This window comes from Pinus tabuliformis, chromosome 8, assembly GCF_031772625.1.
Source record: "Pinus tabuliformis cultivar Carrire ecotype Pingquan chromosome 8, CPIR1, whole genome shotgun sequence".
Lineage (NCBI taxonomy): Eukaryota > Viridiplantae > Streptophyta > Pinopsida > Pinales > Pinaceae > Pinus > Pinus tabuliformis.
In genome coordinates, this window is record NC_142294.1 from 1779488282 (window position 1) to 1779508674 (window position 20393).

Below are 20393 nucleotides of genomic sequence, written 5' to 3' on the forward strand. Positions count from 1 at the left end.
AGCAGGATTATGTCATTAGGTGTCCCGGGGAAGTTTTGAGGAGTTTTTATGGGGTCTCCGATAGTATTCACTTAGCATATTCCATCATCCGCATAGCTTGCTTTTGTTTTGTTGCATTCCGACAACTTTTGTAAAACAAGATTATTATTGGGCCTGACTTAATTAATTACTCTTAAGGTGGCATTTCGGAAGGAATATTTGATGAAACCCCGTGGTGTAATAGCTCGTTGGAACCGGAACGAGATGATCTACATGATGGGATGCTAAGGAGCCGCTTTTAGTGGCCAGAGAGAGTATGGTGGGTGATATACCATTTTCCCGGATTAAAAGTGACTTTAATTAGTCACTTATTAATTAAAAATAAAAAGGGCAAATAACTAATTAGGGGAAAACGCGAAAAGTGACTTAAGTAAAATAAAATTAAAAAAAGTCACTTAGATGGAAACTCTAGGGTCTTCCATCTTAAATACGAAAAATAAGTTTTTGACAGTTTCATACAAAAATAAAAAAATAACACTACAAGATGTTACATTGAAGCCAAATTTAGTAACACCAGAAGACATACAAGATATCTCAAAAGTAATTTCTCAAGAAAGTAAAAAAGTGATACAAAATATGCAAAGGGAAGTTGACAAAATTGCTGCTGACAAAAATGAAGAAGTTACTCGCCTCAAGGACCACAACGAGAAATTATTGACGCAAATTAAGAAAATTAAAAATGACAAGAAATCCTTGAAAAACAAACTAGAAGAACTCAACATGAAATACGTATGGAAATCTTCAGACGTAATCGTCCAAGTTGAAGAAAAATGAACGAATATCGAGCCAGTCAATATCAGAACTCAAGAAGATGAAAACTTACTTGAAGGGAAAACATATTTAGAAGTTGCAGTTCAAGCGATGAAAAATCCAAGTGAAGATTTTGTAACCAATTCAACAACATCAGAACCTGAAGTAAATCAGAATATTGCCACACACATGATAAAGGAAAGACAAACCAAAAGAACTCCTTATCTACATCTGAATTACAAGAACATACATCTCAATCAATCTACGGATCTGTATCACTTGGAACATAAACAACAAACTTATGTTCCAAAGAATACCGAAGTTTGCACAATTCAGTCCTGTTACAACAATTCATCACAAGTTTCCAACAATTGCAAAATGCCGCAAAAGATTGATTTAGGATGGTTAGATCCCTTCTCAGTGCGATAATTTTGTTTATCACTTAGAGGATCCTATCATCATGTATCAATGAATATGACAACTTCAAGAATTTAGAAGAATGCGCAAAGATTACAAGACCAAGAAACAAATGACATGCTTTCTCATCAGTTAGCTTTGAGGACAAAGCTTTCTGAAGAGGAAGGCAACGTTTTGAATAATATATATATAATAATAAAAATAATGTAAATAATAACAATACTGATTAATGATTAATTAACTAGTAATTAGTATTGAAGAGGCATGTCTCTAAAGGACATGACCATTTGTGCAGAGGTACCTGCCTAGGTATATATATTATAAGCAGGCCCTCACCCTCAATTTTAACCATCTCACTTGTATTCAAATATTCTTATATACAATTACTTGTTCAACAATGAATGTTTTTATCTTTGAAGTACTCTAAAGATTATTGTAGGTAAACAATCTTTGTTGAGGAATTGGCAAGAGTAATACAACCGAGGTTAAGCTAGCCAATTGTCAGAGTTGAGTTCACCAAGCACCAAAATCTGCTGATGGGGGAGCCACATGACATATCAGTGAAGGTAGAGGTGGTGGTTCTGGGGTTTTGTTGGTTGTAGACAATAGTTGCCAACCAAGAACATGTCGACAATAGTTAGTTGCAGACAACTAATGGAATGGTACATGGGGTAGACATGAGGGGACATAGGATTGAAGCCGACGACCAACAGACTGACCCCACAAAGAAGTAAATTAAGAAAGAAAAAATCGCGTGAGGAGTGTGGTTGTCTTCTTAATCAAGTAAAAGTGTTTTTGGTAGGGTTTTATTAGTTGGATGGAGATGGGTACGACTCTCAGTTTCGAAGATTGCTTGGATGGATTGTCTAACTACAATAGCTGTAGGGAGAGGTTTGCGTTGGTGTTAGAGGAGAACAAAATCTGGGAGTTTGTGTCACACTCACATTCCTCCTACAGATGCAACACTTGAGGCTGCCCATAATAAGAAGGACGTGAAAGCCATGAGGGTTATTCTGGATAGAGTGAAGGATCACATTGTTCCTCATATATCTGGGAGGAAAATCGCCAGACAAATATTGCTTGTATGGGTTGTCTAACTATAGCATATGGAGGGATAGGCTTGTGTTAGTGTTGGAGGAGAATAAAATTTGAGAGTTTGTATCACAAACTCACATTCCTCCTACCAATGCAACACTTTCGCTGCCCATAATAAGGACATGAAAGCCATGAGGATTATTCTGGACAGAGTGAAGGATCACATTACTCTTCATATATCTTGGAAGAAAATCGCCAGACAAATGTGGGAGGCATTGACCAACTTATACCAATGTGACAACTAGAACCAGAAAGCGGTGTTGAGAGAGAAGCTCAGGGGCACCAAGATGTCCAAGAATGAGACAATTTCTTCTTATCTTACCCAAATTTCTCAAGTACGAGATGAGCTTATTGTAGTAGGGGAGACAGTGTTAGACTCAGAATTGGCAAGGACAACTTTGAACGGGTTCATAAAGGGGTGGGGTACCTTTGTAAAAGGCGTCGTGGCACGGGAGAATCTCCCAACCTAGGATAGGATATGGGATGGCTTCACCTAGGAGACTCGTGAGGATGCTCTACATGGCAACTAGGTAAAAGGTGAAAGGGATGAGGAGAATATTTCTCTTTCAGGTGGTGTAAGAGGGGGCGAGGGCCTGCCAAACTTAACAAAGGAGAGGAAGGATCCTCTCATAATGGGAAGAAGAAGGACATGAGCAGAATCAAGTGCTTTGCACATAACAAGCCAAGACATTATGCGAGCTAGTGCCCATACAGAAAGAAAGACAAAGCGAAAGAAGTTGTAGCATCGACGAAGATTGAAGAGTTTGCATCAAAATTTGAGGAGTTCTCATTAGTGACTGCTTGTCTTTCTGGCACTAGTGTTAGAAGTGCCCAGTTTGTGGATAGTGATGCATGGTTTGTGGATAATGGAGCATCTCACCATATGACTGGAAGGAGGGAAGTGTTCCTTAGTGTCTCAAAGATGGATTCAGGCATGCATGTGAAAGTTAGTATGTGTATTGTACATGCGGTGAAGGGGGTTGGAACAATGTTATTCCAGCGTAGGTGCTTCTTTTTGCTGCAATAAGTTTAGTGTAGAAATATTGATAATTATCATGAGCTTTGACTTTGTTTAGTTGGAGTACTGTCCACTCAGGTGTATGGTGTGTATTGAGTTGAACACTTGTTATAGGGCCATACTTGGGGAGTACAGTGATCGGATTTTGGGTCTTTTGATCCATAGACATCAGTGACTATTAGGGATGTTGAGAAATGGTACCAAGGAGGTGTTTCCTAGTGCTTTGTGCCTAGCCTAGAAAAAGTAGTAAAGTGAACCCTATTCAGAAATCTAGGGCATTATTTTTCTCTTATATCTTGACATTTACTTGTGAATATTCTTATATGCCTGTTAGTTCTTATTTATATTTTTATTTCATCAAGATAAACGCCAAACAATAAAAATCACAATGGACATAGGATGTAGGCACTCAGCTAGGGAAAAACCCCTAGGTAGGGGGAAATCCAATCAAGAACTCTTCCTTCAATAGATTCAAATCACAGTGAGACAACCAAGACTCTTGACACCTAGACCAAGAAAAAATTCCTTCCACCAAGTCAACTTCTTTCCTTTAAGACAATGTGATCCTGATTCTTCAAGAATTTCGTCCTGCACTTGTATTTCTGAAGTAAGTATGAACCCTCGGCCCTGTAATTGCATTAAGGACATAATTTACATCTTCCAAGGATCCTTCTCTTCCTTCATTGTATTGGTTTCTTTATTGAGAATATGGAAAGCTTCTATTTTACCCTCCCCACTTCCTTTGTGATATCCAAATTGCAGATGGATTGATGCTAAAACAGGTCGAGTACCTTTTGCTATATATAGTGGTTTGAACGTCCAATAATAGACCGACTTGTAGACTAATGAAGAGGCCGACATGTTGAGATTGAGGCCGAATTGAGAGGAGGACGACTTGGTAGAAGGTAGACATAAAAATAATTTTTCTTTCATGACTTTAAGGAGCTCAAGAAGGGTCTCTTACACAAATGATTTTGACTTTGACTCAGTGGAAATCCTAGAGTGCTCAAAGGGTGCAATGACCTATTAACCATTGACCCAAGCATGGAGCCCATGCTTTAGTAAGTCAATTTAATAATAATAAATTTCTTTTGACAAATATATTACATCATGACTCAAGTACAATTATGAAGACCGACACTAGTTACATTCTTCAACACTCCCTCCTAACTAGGGACGCCTTCATAATTACAAATATATAGAGGTACATGGTATTGGAAAATGTAACTGTGTTCGGTCTTCAATAATGTATTTGTCAAAAGAATAAAGAAAATAATTTATATTATTATTATTGTGACTTATTAAAGCATGGGTTTCATGCTTAGGTCACCATGTTTTAGGTCAAAGTCCCCATTGAGGGCTTCTAGGATTTATTCTGAGTCTATAGAGTTATTGTACATTTAAAGATTCCCTTCTTGGGCTTTTGAATCATGTAAAAAGGTTAAGTATTGAGTCAAATATGAATTATGTAACCTCCACACCATGTCAGCCTAAAAAAAGATCAAGTCGGTCTAAGGACCCTATTCGACCCCAGAAGAAGCCTATGAAAGGAAGCAAATCGAATTAATTTGAAGCAACATTCTCTCATAAGGTTCAAACTCTCTTGTTGCTGGGCAGAAGTGCGGAGTTTTGTTGTAGCTAGGAAAAGGTGCGAAGTCTGTTGCCAGGAAGCCGAAGTGAGTGCAAGTTTGGGGAAGTCTAAGGAGACAAGGAAAATCGAAATTTTGGTGTCTCTTTCTCTCTGTTTCGTGCCCTAGATTGGGAGATTGAAGTCTTCCAAGTTTCAATGTTGCTGGAATCTACCAGTTGCCATAAGTTACTGCATAGTCGAAGCTGCTTGGAAGAGGTTGAAATTCTGGGAGGTTGACATGGTGTGGAGGGAAGGTCTGATCTTGGTCTAGGGTGAAGAGTCTCAAAGAATACTATTGAAAGGAAGAATTATCTTGATTGGGTTTTCCCCTCCAGGGGGATTTTGCCCTGGCATGTGCCTACATCTGGTGTCTATTGTCGTATGTGTTGTTGTTTTTGGTAATTGCTTGATGTACTAAAGAAAGAAGATATAAAGAATCGGAATAATAAGAAACATCACAAGTAATTATCAAGTATAAGAAAATCTTTATTGCCTTTCTGATTTTCCAACATAGTTTCAGAGCTTTGGTGAAGAAGGAAGGAAAAGGCAGATCCATTCATAGTACTATTCAAGGAAGATATCTAATTCAATCAAGGTTGAGAACAAACTTGAAGGAGCACCTAAATTCAAATCCTAAAAGAAGAGGATTGGCCCAATCCTTGAAAAGAACAAGGTGCTAGACTTGGTAAAAGGAAATGTAAAGAAGCCTACCTACAAAAGAAGCCAGTGATGCCGACATAGCGAAATTTAGGGATTTAGAACTGGTGGCTATGACTCTGATGGTAGAAGGGATAATAGACAATCTTGTCCCATTCATAGCTAACATCGATCATGCTCAGGAGATGTATGAAGCCTTGTCGAAGCTGTTCACTATTAAGAACATTGGTCAAGTAGTAAGTTTGAAGAATGAGCTTCTATGGCAACCTTCTTTTTGAAGATAAATATTTCACGTCTTTTCAGTTTCGGGTTCATGTACTCATTTAGTTTTGATTATATAAAATACTAATCACCTTTCTCCCTCTGTTTTCGTGACTAGGAAAAACATCTACAAGAAGAAGGATCTCTCAAGATAAGGTCAGTCAAGAAACAGAGGTATGCTTTGAATACATTGATTGAAAGGATTATTCATTTGATGATCTATTACTAACTCTGTTATGAGTAGATGTATTCAATCTTAGTGATTCTTGTTTGGGTGATTCATCTCTTGATAAGTCTATCCACCCCACTCTTATTATTGATTGACTATGTAGAACCCTTGACAGGTTCTGGAAAACGCTACCGAAGGGTATGCTAATGTGAATGTCTGAAACCCTAAACTACTTAGGGATATTGTGAAATGTTAGTTGAAGTTTTATTGATGATGTCATGTTTGGGATTTTGGTATGACCGGGAAATCCTAACTTGTTAGGGTTGAGTGATAAGGTATCCCAGAACCTTTGAAGTTTTGGTAATATACGGTTTGCTATGTTTCTACATTGGAACCCTAGCACATTAGGGTTTGGTGGAATGTGTGTTCTACATTGGAACCCTAGCTCATTAGGGTTTGATGGAATCAGTGAGAAAAACCCTTATAATGTCTTAGAATTGATTTACTTGGTATGTGTGTGTTGTCTGATCAAACCCTAGTGGAATCAAGATGATTGTGAGTCTAACTCTTATTGATCATTGTGAAGTTGGGTTTGACTATCACATGATATGAAATGTATTTATATGATGATGAAATCTAGGCATGTATAGATGTGTTCTTTTGATTGAAGTCCTAGGTTGATCTAGGTTAAGAAGTATTAAAATTGTTGGACATATGATATGCTTATGAATTCCTAGATATGTGCTGACCTAGTCATTGATGGTCACGAGTTTTAGGATTTAATGGAAGTCCTTGTCTGAGATTCTAGAATGATGATATTTGGAAATCTAGGGTGTTGTTGCTAAACCCTAGTGAATTTAAATTGTCTAGTATGTGTTATATAACAATCTGAAGTCTATTAAATGATTGTTGGAAAATGAAAATCTAGGGTTTTGCAGTTAAATCCTAGTAGTAACATTTTCTAGTGTGAAATGTAACAATTTCAGATCCATGTATTTAATGATTGTTGAGATTGTGGAATAATAGGGTTTTGGAGTTAAACCTTAGTCAAAGTAAAATCTCTGAAATATTATGATTTCAGATCTGTGTAAGATTGTTGAATTTGTGAAAATGGAATTCTAAGGTTTTTGGAGTTGAACCTTAATCGAAGTAGAAATCTTTGATGAATGTTGACTATATGATAATTTGAGATTTGTTGAAATTTGAGTCTTTGGTTGAGAGCGATGATTGAACAGAAATCTTGGGTTTGCAATTAACCCTAGTGGTGGCTGGTCATGTTAGTGACTGATTGATGGTTGATTGAAAATCTAGGGGTTTGGAACTAACCCTAGTGGAAGTTGGTTAGGTTAATGACTACGCTGTGATTGACTTTGATTGATTCTTTTGTATGAAATCTAGGATTTGTATGAATCCCTAGTGAGAAGTCTAACATATGTATTTTGAAAGGTTGTTAGATGTCTTGTAGATCTATATTTGTGTAAGTTGTTTCTAGGGTTTGCTATATGTCGTACTAAGGTATGTCATACCTTTGGAAGATACATTGAAACCTTAGATGGAATGAATGTTGTTATGAAGTAGTCTAGGGTGTATAACAATGTCCCTAGAAAGATGTTGAAGAGTATATGTCTCTTGTTTATAATTAAGTTTGGGTATTTGATATGAAAAAATATGAAATGCTTTCGTGATTTTGATATGGCTAACTTCATGCTTCTATAGATTTGGTTGTACTTGCTATCTAAGATGTGTAGGTACACAATCTTCAACTTGATGAAAGCGCTCGATGTGACAAGCACGCTGTGTTAGTACACAATCTTCAACTTGGTGAAGATGCTCGATGTGACATGCAAGCTGTGTTGGTACACAATCATCAACTTGGTGAAATGCTCGATGTGACAAGCATGACGAGGATGATAATAACTTTGATGAAATGGTTGGAAGCCACAAAAGATTCCCGATGACGAAAAGAAGAAGTAAAACTCCCTAGGTTAAGAGGGAGCTCGAATGGAAGGAATCTCCCTAGGATAAGAGGATGGTTGAGAATATTCCTTGTATAGGAATGATTAGATCCTCTCTTTTTAAGAGGGAGTGGCATATATGATCCTCTGCTTCATGTGTCATGCACTAGACTAGGACTAACAACCGTAAGTTTTAGTGAGGGCCATGAGTAGGAGAAGGAAATTGGAGAATTCATTTTGAGGTGTTGCTGATAGAAGGAAAATAGGATCCAATTTAAGAATATGTTGCTGCATATGAAGTAGGAAGAATAATGTATGATTGAAGAATCTTTTGTCAAAGATTCAGTTGATAGTCCTACTATGGAAAGTTGAGAAGCAACACCTATTGCCTGAAAGCCCCCTAAGGTTTGTATTTGATTATGTACATGTGAAAGTATATTACTGATTGGGGTTGTGTTTGTACAAGTGAATCTCTCGAAGGATTTGATAGCATGTTGGTTATTGTTAAAATTGGCAACTAGGGCCAAACTCCACGAGGGTCATCTTATTTATGGCTGTTGATATTTTTCTTAGATCCCTCTCATCGAGAGGTATAGGATTGATCTAAAGGTCATCCGATTCCGATAAGTATTCATGAAGTTATGAATTTATTTGTGTTATGTGATAATTCGTCAAGGTCAGCCAACAACCAAATAAACCCCACATGTGCTCAACGTTTTAGTATAAAAGGAGATGACTTGAAAGTCATTTCACACACACCTCTCTCTTGATTTCTCTCTACTCGCTTTGGGTGTTAGTGGAAGAGAGATCTAAGAGGAGGATGCCCTAATGCAGTCAAGTGAGAAGCCTTAATGCAGTCAAGTGAGAAGCCCTAACGCAGTGAAATGAGAAGTCTTCACACTATCAAGGAGAAGCCCTAACGCTGGTATCTACGCAGTCTAGAAGGAAGCTGAGTTTGTGGAGATATTCTTACTATTTTGGGTGCAGATTTTAGAGAAGAAGAGCTGCAGTTAGCCACATTACAAGAGGCAAGAAGGATGGCTTGAGGGCAATTATGTGACACGTTGGAGTAGTCTCACCTTGCGAATCCGGTCGCAGATTATAGTTAAGTTTAATGACTGTTTTGTGCATGGTTTTGGGGTGTATATTTAGATGGTTGAGAGGCCTAGAAAGGCCCTCCTAACCAGGCCTTAGTCATCTCAAAGGGACAACGTGGGGAAGCATAAGGAGTAGCGTGGAGGGCTGTGGTAGGAAAATTGTTGTAGGTGACAACGGATCTGTGAAGGGCTGATATGCATCCTAAGGAAGCAACGTAGCTATGACAAAAGCTTGCCAAGGTAGGCTGCAGTCCTCAAGGGACTTGTTTGATGACTGTTAGGTGGAGGTAGGGCTACCTAGTGCCCTAACCAGATCAGTCATTAGCCGCAAGGTATGGCATGGTTATTGGACAACAACAAGGTACTGCAAACTCATTTGAGAGCAGCAAGGTACAACATGCTAGTAAATGGGACAACAAAGGAATGCTAAGGCAAAGTGGGACAACTGCTATGACATGGTAGCAAAGTGGGACAAAAGCTGTGACATGGCAGCAAAGGCACATGGGACAACAACAAGCATAGACAACATGGCAAGCATGGTGCAGCATGGCGAGCATGGACAACATGGCAAGTATGGTGTAGCATGGAAAGCATGGACAACATGGCTAGCAATGGCAAGCATGGTGCTGCAAGCACATGAGACATGCTGTATGACAACATGCTTCAACAATGACACATGGGACAATAGTGCAGCAGTATGATGTGTACAACATGGTCATGAGGTCCAACATTATGATGATGGGTGCAACTGTCAACATGGTGCAGCACGGTGAGGTGCAACATGATGACGAGATGCAACACAATTATAGGCGAAGGAGTCACCTTGGAGAATCAGTTGAAGCAGCATGTCTTCAACTGATCTCATGTATCATCTTCTTAGAGATGATCTATGCTCTTATCTAGATAAGTCAAAGTGTTGACTTCTGTTGTAAATGTACTATCTCTCTCTCTTTCTCTCTTTGCTGAACTATTGAAGAACATATAAGAAGAATTGATCAAGGGTTTCCCCACATTGGGGTTTGTCCTTGGCTAGCGCCACATCTTGTGTCTTCTTGTCTTGGCTTGTCTTATGTGATTTATGTTTATGTTCTATCTGCATTTTACTTTAACGCTGATGTGATTGCTAATCTGGAAAAGATATTGAGCTAACTGTGAAAACTGAAATAAATTGCTCTAAGCATAGAACATACCTAAAATTGACATGGTATCAGAGCTGAGGTGAAGACAAAGCCCAAGCAAGAGTGAAAGAGCAATCACCGAAGACAATTGGGAAAGGAAAAAAGGATCAATGGATTCCTCATCCCTTGTCTAATTCACCAAGGGTGAAGTCGAAGCAGAGAATATTATGAGAGTGGTCCAACGGAAGCTTCTGATGGCCTACCTAAAGATCATTTCAATGGGAAGCCCGGATCTAAGGGTGGAAAGAAAGGTAGATGCCTTGCTTGCAATAAGTTCGGCCATTATGCGAAGGAGTCTTTGAATGGTAGGGACACATCACTTAATTATGATAACAATCATTCCAGGGACATCTTCAATGATCAGAGGAATGACAGGTAATGCAGGTCATCAAGGAAACGACCGACTCTTCAAGAAAGCAAGGAACCCCAGATATGAAGAATCAAATGTTGTTTCTGATAAGATAAAGAAGTGTTATCTTGTACTGGCCCTCTCCTTCAGACGCTTTGGGAAGGCACTTCATCGGATAGAAGGGTGCTCTCTCTCATTTGGTAGAGATAGAAACAATTGTGGGATTATACTTGGAGTTGATGCCACCTATCCCGGAAAGGGTGTAGGGAATGTTACCCCTCAATTGAATGAGGGTAACTTGATTCATTTACGGAATCTCTTTTACATACCTGATCATAAGAAGTACCTAGTGTTCATTTCGGCAATGGAAGTCAAAGGTTCAGGGTAGCATTCATCGATGGAAAGGTATGTGTTTGAAAATAGAATTTTCAAAGATGCTTTTTCTCATGGGTTCAGAGTTGGCAGTTTGAATCAAGTTGCAGGATGGTCCATTGGGGATCATGTCAATTGACATATCTCATCTATAGCACCGGAGGTCTACTTATGGGGCCCTACTTGATGTGAGTCAGATGGTGACTCGAATGCCTGAATTCAAGAAGAGCATGAAGGTACATTTCTGAGATGTATCAAAGGAAAATCTTATAAGGGGACTATTCCCCTCATGTAGCATGTCCACAGGTTTGGAACAACCTGAGGAGTTTGAGATTCATGATCGGGAATCTCATGTATACAGGTGGAAGAAAGCCCTCTATGGCTTGAAGCAAAACACCCCGGGCATAGTATGAGAGGATTGATAGCTGTCTGATGAAGCTGAGATTCACTAGGAGTGAAACCAATCCAAACCATTGCTTGAAGGTTGTAGATGATAGACCTCTCATGCCGGCACCTTCTGAGGACGATCTATTTCCGACAAGTGCAGACCCTCTCATTTGCAGAAGTAAGAGCGAGTTGGATTCCGGATTTAGAATAGTGAACTGCAAGCCCGTGACTACCTCGATGGAGCTTAACTTTCAGAAGTTATGTGGTAGTGATGCCGGACCAGATTTGGGAAATGCCTCTGAGTTCCATAAACTCATTCGCATTGATGTTCTTGGTGAACTTCCATCTGGATATATGTTTTGCAGTTAACATGGTGAGCTCATATATGATTGAGCCTCATTGAACTGGTGCCAAGAATCTTCTGAGATATCTTCGGGGCACAATCTCTCATGGATTGAGATACACTGTTGGAAATGTGAAGCTGCATGATTATTCGAATGCTGATTGGGCAGGGAGTGTGGAGGATCTCAAGAGCACTTCTGAGTGCTGGTTCTCTTTGGATTTTGCTTCGATATCTTGGATGAGTAGGAAGCAGAAGTCAGTTCCTATAAGCACCGTTGAGACCGAATACATAGCTACGAGTATGATCTCGTGTAAGGTTGCCTGGTTGTGAAAGCTCTTCAGTGAGTTATTTGTACACATGATGGATACCATCGTGATCCTTTCTGTCAACCAGGGGGGATTCGATTTTGAGGAATCCCGTATTCTATGATTGCTCCAACATATAGACATTAGATACTACCTTATCTGGGATATGGTACGTCGATGAGCGAGGAGGCTCCATCGCATTGGGACTGATGTACAGGTCATAGACATTCTGTCAAAGCCCCGGGGAAAGGTCAAATTTGTGACTCTCCTGAACGACTTGGAGTCGTTGAGAGACCCTCTTATGAGGGTCCTGCATGTTGCATGCATTGAGCTCTGGGAGCTCCGGGGGGCTTGGGATACTTATTGGAGCAACAAGCGACCATAGGACTCACCCTCCCCTAATGGTGCACTGTGTACAGGGTGAATGGCTCAACCTTCCCCTTTGATACCCCATGGAAACTTAGGGACATGATGAGTGGTTCATCTGTCGAGGCATCCTACCCATGCAGTCTGGGACTCATGGCAAGTACCTCTCATCTGGCCAATGAGCAAGGAAATGGGGTTAGGGACCATAGAAGTACTATCGATGGACGCATCGTTGTATCTACGTACTCCCTATGCTAGGATGATCTCCATTGATCTGGGATCAGTATGAGTGGTTTGAGACACTCTTTTGATATTGATCTGTGATCAATGAAACTGACTTCGGGTCAGTAAGAGTGACATAACTCACTCTCTTTTGGAACTGATCTGGGATCGGTAAGAGTGGTATGAGACACTCTCTTCATATGGAATTGACTTCGGGTCAGTAGAGAATGGTATGAGACATTCTCAATGAATTCTTCTTCTTCATGGTTCAACAGAGCAGAGCAGAGCAGAGCTCAGTGAGCAAAGTAGAGTAGGGCAGAGCAAAGCTCAGCAGAGCAGAGTAGAGCAGAGCAAAGCAGTGCAGGGCACTAATGGCAGAGATAGTACGGTCAGACAGATGGATCAACGGATGGAGTTCTCCCTAGTTGAGAGGGAGTATTAAAATTGGCAACTAGGGCCAAACTCTATGAGGGTCATCTTATTTATGGCAACTAATATTTTTCTTGGATCCCTCTCATCGAGAGGTATAAGATTGATCTAAAAATCATCCAATTCCTATAAGCATTCATGAAGTTATGAATTTATTTGTGTTATGGGACAATTCGTGAAGGTCGGCCAACAACCAAATAAACCCCACATGTGCTCAACGTTTTAGCATAAAAGGAGATGACTTGAAAGTCATTTCACACACACCTCTCTCTTGATTTTTCTCCACTCGCTTTGCGTTTTAGTGGAAGAGAGATCTAAGAGGAGAATGCCCTAACGCAGTTAAGTGAGAAGCCCTAACACAGTGAAATGAGAAGCCCTAACACTATCAAGGAGGAAGCCCTAACGCTAGTATCTACGCAGTCTAGAAGGTAGCCGAGTTTGTGGAGATATTCTTACTGTTTTGGGTGTGGATTTTAAAGAAGAAGAGTCGCAGCTCTTAGCCACATTGCAGGAGGCAAGAAGGACAGCTTGAGGGCAGTTATGTGACACGTTGGAGTAGTCTCACCTTGCAAACTAGGCCACAGACTCTAGGTGAGTTTAATGACTTTTGTGCATGTTTTTGGGGTGTATATTTAGATGGCCAAGAGGCCTAAAAAGGCCCTCCTAACCAGGCCACAGTCATCTCAAATGGACAGCGTGGGGAAGCATAAGGAGCAGTGTGGAGGGCTGTGGTAGGAATAACTGCTGTAGGTGACAATGGATCTGTGAAGAGCTGATATGCATCCCAAGGAAGCAACATAGCTATGATAGAAGCTTGCCAACGTAGGTCGTAGTCCTCAAGGGACTTGTTTGATGACTGTTAGGTGGAGTTAGGGCTGCCTAGTGCCCTAACCAGATCAGTCATGAACAACAAGGTATGGCAAGGTTATTGGACAACCGACAACAACAAGGTATTGCAAACTCATTGGAGAGCAACAAGGTACAATGTGCTAGTAAATGGGACAACAAAGGAATGCTAAGGCAAAGTGGGACAACAACTATGGCATAGCAGCAAAGTGGGACAGAAGCTCTAGCATGGCAGCAAAGGCACATGGGACAACAACAAGCATGGACAACATGGCAAGCATGGTGCAACATGCAAGCATGGTGAATATGGCAAGCATGGTGCAGCGTGGCAAGCATGGACAGCATGGTAAGCATGGTGCAACATGGCAAGCATGGTGAACATGGCAAGCATGGTGCAGTGTGGCAAGCATGGACATCACGGATAGTAGTGGCAAGTGTGGTGCTGCAAGCACATGAGACATGCTGTATGACAACATGGTTCAACAATGACACATGGGACAACAGTGCAGCATAAGGTGCAACAGTATGATGTGTACAACATGGTCATGAGGTCCAGCATTATGATGATGGGTGCAACATGGTGAGGTGTAACATGATGACGAGATGCAACACAATGATAGGGGAAGGAGTCACCTTGGAGAATCAGTTGAAGCAGCATGTCTTCAACTGATCTCATGTATCATCTTCTTAGAGATGATCTGTGCTCTTATCTAGATAAGTCAAGGTGTTGACTTCTGTTGTAAATGTACTATCTCTCTCTCTCTCTCTGCTGAACTATTAAAGAACATATAAGAAGAATTGATCATGGGTTTCCCTATATTGGGGTTTGTCCCTGGCTAGCGCCACGTCATGTGTCCTCTTGTCTTGGCTTGTCTCCTGCGATTTATGTTTATGTTCTATCTGCAGTTTACTTTAATGCTGATGCGATTGCTAATCTGGAAAAGACATTGAGCTAACTGTGAAAATTGAAATAAATTGCTCTAAGCATAGAACATACCCAAAATTAACAGTTACCAATTAGTTTGATTGGGAGAGATTGGTCATTCTTGATTTGCTAGATCAAGGGGTGTTGAGGCTTTGTGAGTGAAGCATTGCCTCAGAGGACATTTGGTCAACACATTGTGTTGATGTCTAGAAGTTGGAAATGTGGTGTTGATCATAGAGCTCTGTTTTGGATACACACCTGGATTTTTGGGTTTATGGTTAGCAAGTAAGACTAATGGTAGCTAGAGGGGCTGAAAGCTTGAGTCCGTCTTAGTCCACCTGGATAGATTGCCTTGGTCAGGAATCTAGTCCATGGCATTACAATGCCTAAACTGTTGAATGATTATTTGGATAGATTGCTCTGGTTAAGAATCTAGTCCATGGCATTGCGGTGCTTAAAGTTCTTCATGGTTCATGTAGTTTGAGATCTTCCATTGTATTTGTACATTATGAATACCTCCCTAGTTAAGAGGGAGTGTTGGAAAATGTAACTATGTTCGGTCTTCAATGATGTACTTGAGTCATTATGTAATGTACTTGTCAAAATAATAAAGAAAACAATTATATGATTATTATTGTGACTTATTAAAGCACGAGTTTCATGCTTGGGTCACCATGTTTTAGGTCAATGTCCCCATTGAGGACTTCCGGGATTTATTCTGAGTTTATAGAGTTATTGTACATTTAAAGAGACCCTTCTCGGGCTTTTGAATCATGTAAAAAGGTTAAGTATTGAGTCAAATATGAATTATGTAACATCCACACCATGTCGGCCTAGAAAAAGATCAAGTTGGCCTAAGGACTCTATTCGACCCCACAAGAAGCCTATAAAAGGAAGCACATCGAATTCATTTGAAGCATCATTCTCTCATCAAGTTCAAACTCTGTTGTTGTTGGGCAAAAGTGCGAAGTTCTCTTGTAGCTGGGAAAAGGTGCGAAGTCTGTGGTCGGGAAGCCGAAGTGAGTGTGAGTTTGGGGAAGTCTAAGGAGGCAAGGAAAATCGAAATTTTGGTGTCTCTCTCTCTGTTTCGTGCGCTAGATTGTGAGATCGAAGTCTTCCAAGTTTCACTGTTGCCGAAATCTACTAGTTGCCGTAAGTTGTTGCATAGTCGAAGTTGCTGTGAAGAGGTCAAAATTCTGGGAGGCTGACATGGTGTGGAGGGATGGTCTAGTCTTGGTCTAGGGTGAAAAGTGTCAAAGAATACTATTGAAAGGAAGAATTATCTTGACTGGGTTTTCCTTGTGGGGGGGTTTTGCCCTGCATGTGCCTACATCTGGTGTCTATTGTCCTATGTGCTGCTGTTTTTGGTAATTTCTTGATGAACTAATGAAAGAAGATATAAATAATCGTAATAATAAAAAACATCACAAGTAATTATCAAGTATAAGAAAATCTTTACTTCCTTTCTGATTTTCCAACACATGGAAGATCTCCAAAATGAACTATGAAGAGTTCTAGCACACTTAGTGCTGCAGACTAGATCCCTGACTAGGGTAATCTATTCGGGTGGGACTAAGACGGACTCAAGCTTTCAGCCAGTCTAGGTATCATCAGGCTTACTTGCTAACCATCAACCCAGGGATCTAGGTGCGTATCCAACACCAGCCTCCCTCTTTGGGATCTAGACATCAACACATAGCCGACCAGATCTCCTCCCAAGCATCTCCCATTAGATGCTTCATCTTTCCCTAATAAACGAAACCAGATATATCCATTTTTCCAAGCATGCTTCCAAAGTGTTCAACCTTCTTGTGGAGAGATTTACTTGTACAAACATAAACCCCAATCAATAATAAAATTTCAATATAGTAAACACAAACCTTAGGGGTCTTTAATCATTCTATTGCTGGTTTCATCATCAAGTTATCCATATGCAATTTGTTGGAAGCTTTCTCTTTCTTTTATTTCTTTAGCAACACCAAATGCATTCTCGGATATTTTCAAGTCTTCTCATTCTTCGGTTCAAGGTATTCATTGTCATAATATGCCCTCCCTCTCAACTGGGGAGATGTACTCTTTCTTCTATCCAGGCTCCCTCTCAACTTGGGGAGATCAACAACTTCATAACATCGAAGAAACTTCATTCTTTCAAGGCTTCATCTTTCTTATGGCATCAAGGTCATCTTGATCATCATCATTCTTATAGCTTCCTTTCATCATGCTCATTATTATAAACATATTCAATCACGAACATCTTCAACATCTTGAAGATCATGTACCTGCAAAACTTTCATAGCAAGTACAACCAAATATATAGAAGTATGAAGTTAACTATATCATAACATTACAACAAAAACATCAAAACATTCAAACTTGTAGACATCAAATACCTAAACCTAGTTAGGTTCATAATCAACAAAGGTCACATCTTTTAGATTCAAGTTCTTGCTAGGGTTTTGTTATAAACCCTAGACTCCATCTTCGAGACACAAAGCCTTAGATTCAATCAAATAACAATCCAATCATAGTACTATACATCTAAGGTTTCAACAATATGCTTTTAGAATTACATGTCAGACTCTACTAGGGTTTGTTGCAAACCCTAGATTTTTATCATCAAAGCTAAATCATATCAATAATCGAAAACAATGTCATCATATCCTAGAGTATTAATATCTACTAGGGTTTTTGTCATAAACCTTAGATTTCACAAACTAAAGCATGAGCATCAACAATTAAGTTAACATACATGTATCTAGGATTTCATAACCATGCACTAGCATCTCACAACAATATCTACTAGGCAAACCCAAGACACAAACATCAATACATTTAAGATAGATATATAACAATTTTGACCGACTAAGGTTTTGGTCAGATAGACGAATATACAACTAGGGTTTCATTCCTAGGATCTTGCTATAAATGTTATAGGGGTTTTGTACATAAACCATAATTCACCAAACCCTAATTATCTAAGGTTTCAATACATAACTAAGACATTAATAGCAAACCCTAAAGAACTAGGGTTTCTATCATAACAATACCAAGACCCTAAACATCAAAAGAATAGGATTTCTAGACTTTATCAACAACCCTAAGAGGAGTAGGGTTTCAATATTATCATATCCTAAGCAAGGATAGAATTTCATTGTACAAACCCTAAGTAGACTAGGGTTTCATCGACATACCCTTAGGTTAGGGTTTTACAGTGAACCCTAAAGGTTAGGGTTTCATAAACAAAGTAGATAATATGATGAGGGTAGATTCAATCAAGAGATTAATCACCCTAACAAGAATCCTTATGATTCGAAAACCTAGACATTAGAGAGTTGGTAATACCAATCAATTTTTTTTAAAATGATCATACTTTCAATGAAGAAGACTTTTTACATACCTTGCTTTGTTGACAAACCTTGTAGGGTTTCTTCATTGAAGAGTTCTTTCTGCAACAAATCTCCTTTTTGTATCAAGCCATAGTCCTTGTCGCAAGCTCCCTTTGAATTATGACAACCTTTTTCATGGTTCATTATGAGTCATCTTTTGTTCAAAGATCCAATTTGATCATCATACCTGCAATATTGTTGACAAATAATACCAAAATATACAAGTACAATAGCGTAGTATTTATCTAGATTTTTTTCATTACTTCTTAGAAAATAAATTCCTAGGGATTTAGAATAGAAACCCTAGCTAGTTCTAAAGAACAATTTCAACATTATTCAATCTCATCTTTGCCAAGGAATTCTATATATCTTATAAACTCTAGATGAGAGGAAGCAAACAAATGATGTCATATCTTTAAGTAACTAAATCCAAATGAACATTATACATACCTTGTCTTTCACAATAGAAGGATTGACATTCTAAATGAGTTTTGTGGCTTTTTCTTGCAATCTGAAAAACATAAAGTTAGAGGACTAAAACATAAATAACAAAAACAATACCTACTTGACCTTTGGTGAAATCTTCACAGCTTTTTCTACATGCTGGAACAAGACATTTGAATAATTTCTTCTTTTACTATTGTTGACTGCTTTCTTCTTTGGGACTAATTTTGATACTTCACCTATCACTGTAGTCTAGACTTCCAAAATAGATCTCATTGCCTTCCAAGAGATGGGGATATGCTTTACCAAGAGAGATGAATGGTCCTTCTGGATAGGACTTCCTTCAAACATAGATATAGGTTTTGAGATCCTACAAGTTGACTTTCTGTTGTGGCTTGGCCTTTTTACGTATACATCTATTAGCAGAAGTCTCAGTTCCTTTTTCTAGGTGACTGGAGCTTCAGATCAGGCCTTCTAATGTTTCTTGGTCCTGGTCTTTTACCAGTAAATCTTATGCTGGTGGTTAGCACTACAAAAGAAATACTTCCAGATTTGGTTACTCATTAATGATGTTCAGGACTCTTGAATTCCGATTTTTGAGGAGACACAGAGTTCAGTTCCTTGTGTTGATTTCAGACCTTGATTGTCGTGCACAAGAGATAAATCTTTCTCACAGATAGTTTGGTCTTAACTAAACTAGTAAGCTAGCTTTTCGGTCCTCAAGAGTGATGCTTCTAAATTCCTTTACTTGTCTTGATCAGACCTGTGATCCGAATTTTTGTCCTTTTTACAGAGACTAGGGCTTGATACAGTGCCCAAAATTTTGTTGTTCTTCCTCCAGGAGTTTGGTCTGTGATATGTCACTTCCTTGAGGCCTACAATGACCTCTTCCTGCCCTAGTACAAACGAACCTTGCTCTGATCCCATGTTGAGAAATCGAGGACATTATATTTTTCTTAGATCTTGATATTTATTTGTGAATATTCTGATATGCTTGTTAGTTCTTATTTATATTTTTTCTTTCATCAAGATAAATGCAAAACAATAAAAATCACAAGGGATGTTGGATGTAGGCACTCAGCCAGGGCAAAACCCCTAGGTAGGGGAAAACCTAGTCAAGAACTCTTCCTTCAGTAGATTCAAATCACAGTGAAACGATCAAGACTCTTGACACCTAGACCAAGAAAAAAGTCCTTCCACCACATCAACTTCTTTTCTTTAAGACAACGTGATCCTGATTCTTCAACAATTTGATCCTGCACTTGTATTTCTGAAGTAATTCTGAACCCTCGGTCCTGTAATTGCATTAAGGACAGAATTTACATCTTCCAAGGATCCTTCTCTTCCTTTGCTGTATTGGTTTCTTTATTGAGAAGACAAAAAGCTTCTATTTTACCCTCTTGCACTTCCTTCTTGATATCCGAATTGCAGATGGATTGATGCCAAAACAGGTCGAGTACCTTTTGCTATATATAGTGGTTTGAACGTCCAATAATAGGCCGACTTGTAGACTGATGAAGAGGCCGACTTGTAAACTGTTGAAGAGGCCGACATGATGAGATTGAGGCCGACTTGAGAGGAAGCTGACTTGGTGGAGGATAGACACAAAAATAATTTTTCTTTCTTGACTTTAAGGAGCCCAAGAAGGGTCTCTTACACAAATGATTTTGACTTTGACTCAACAAAATTCCTAGAGCACTCAAAGGGTGCTATGACCTATTGACCATTGACCCAAGCATGAAACCCATGCTTT

General features: G+C 39.3%; 1 protein-coding gene across 1 annotated transcript in view; it reads left to right on the top strand.

Moving 5' to 3' along the window:
* The window catches only part of FTSHI1 (FtsH extracellular protease family), a 324012-nt gene that overhangs the window by 185176 nt on the left and 118443 nt on the right, over positions 1-20393 (top strand). The gene's annotated exons all lie outside the window — the stretch shown is intronic.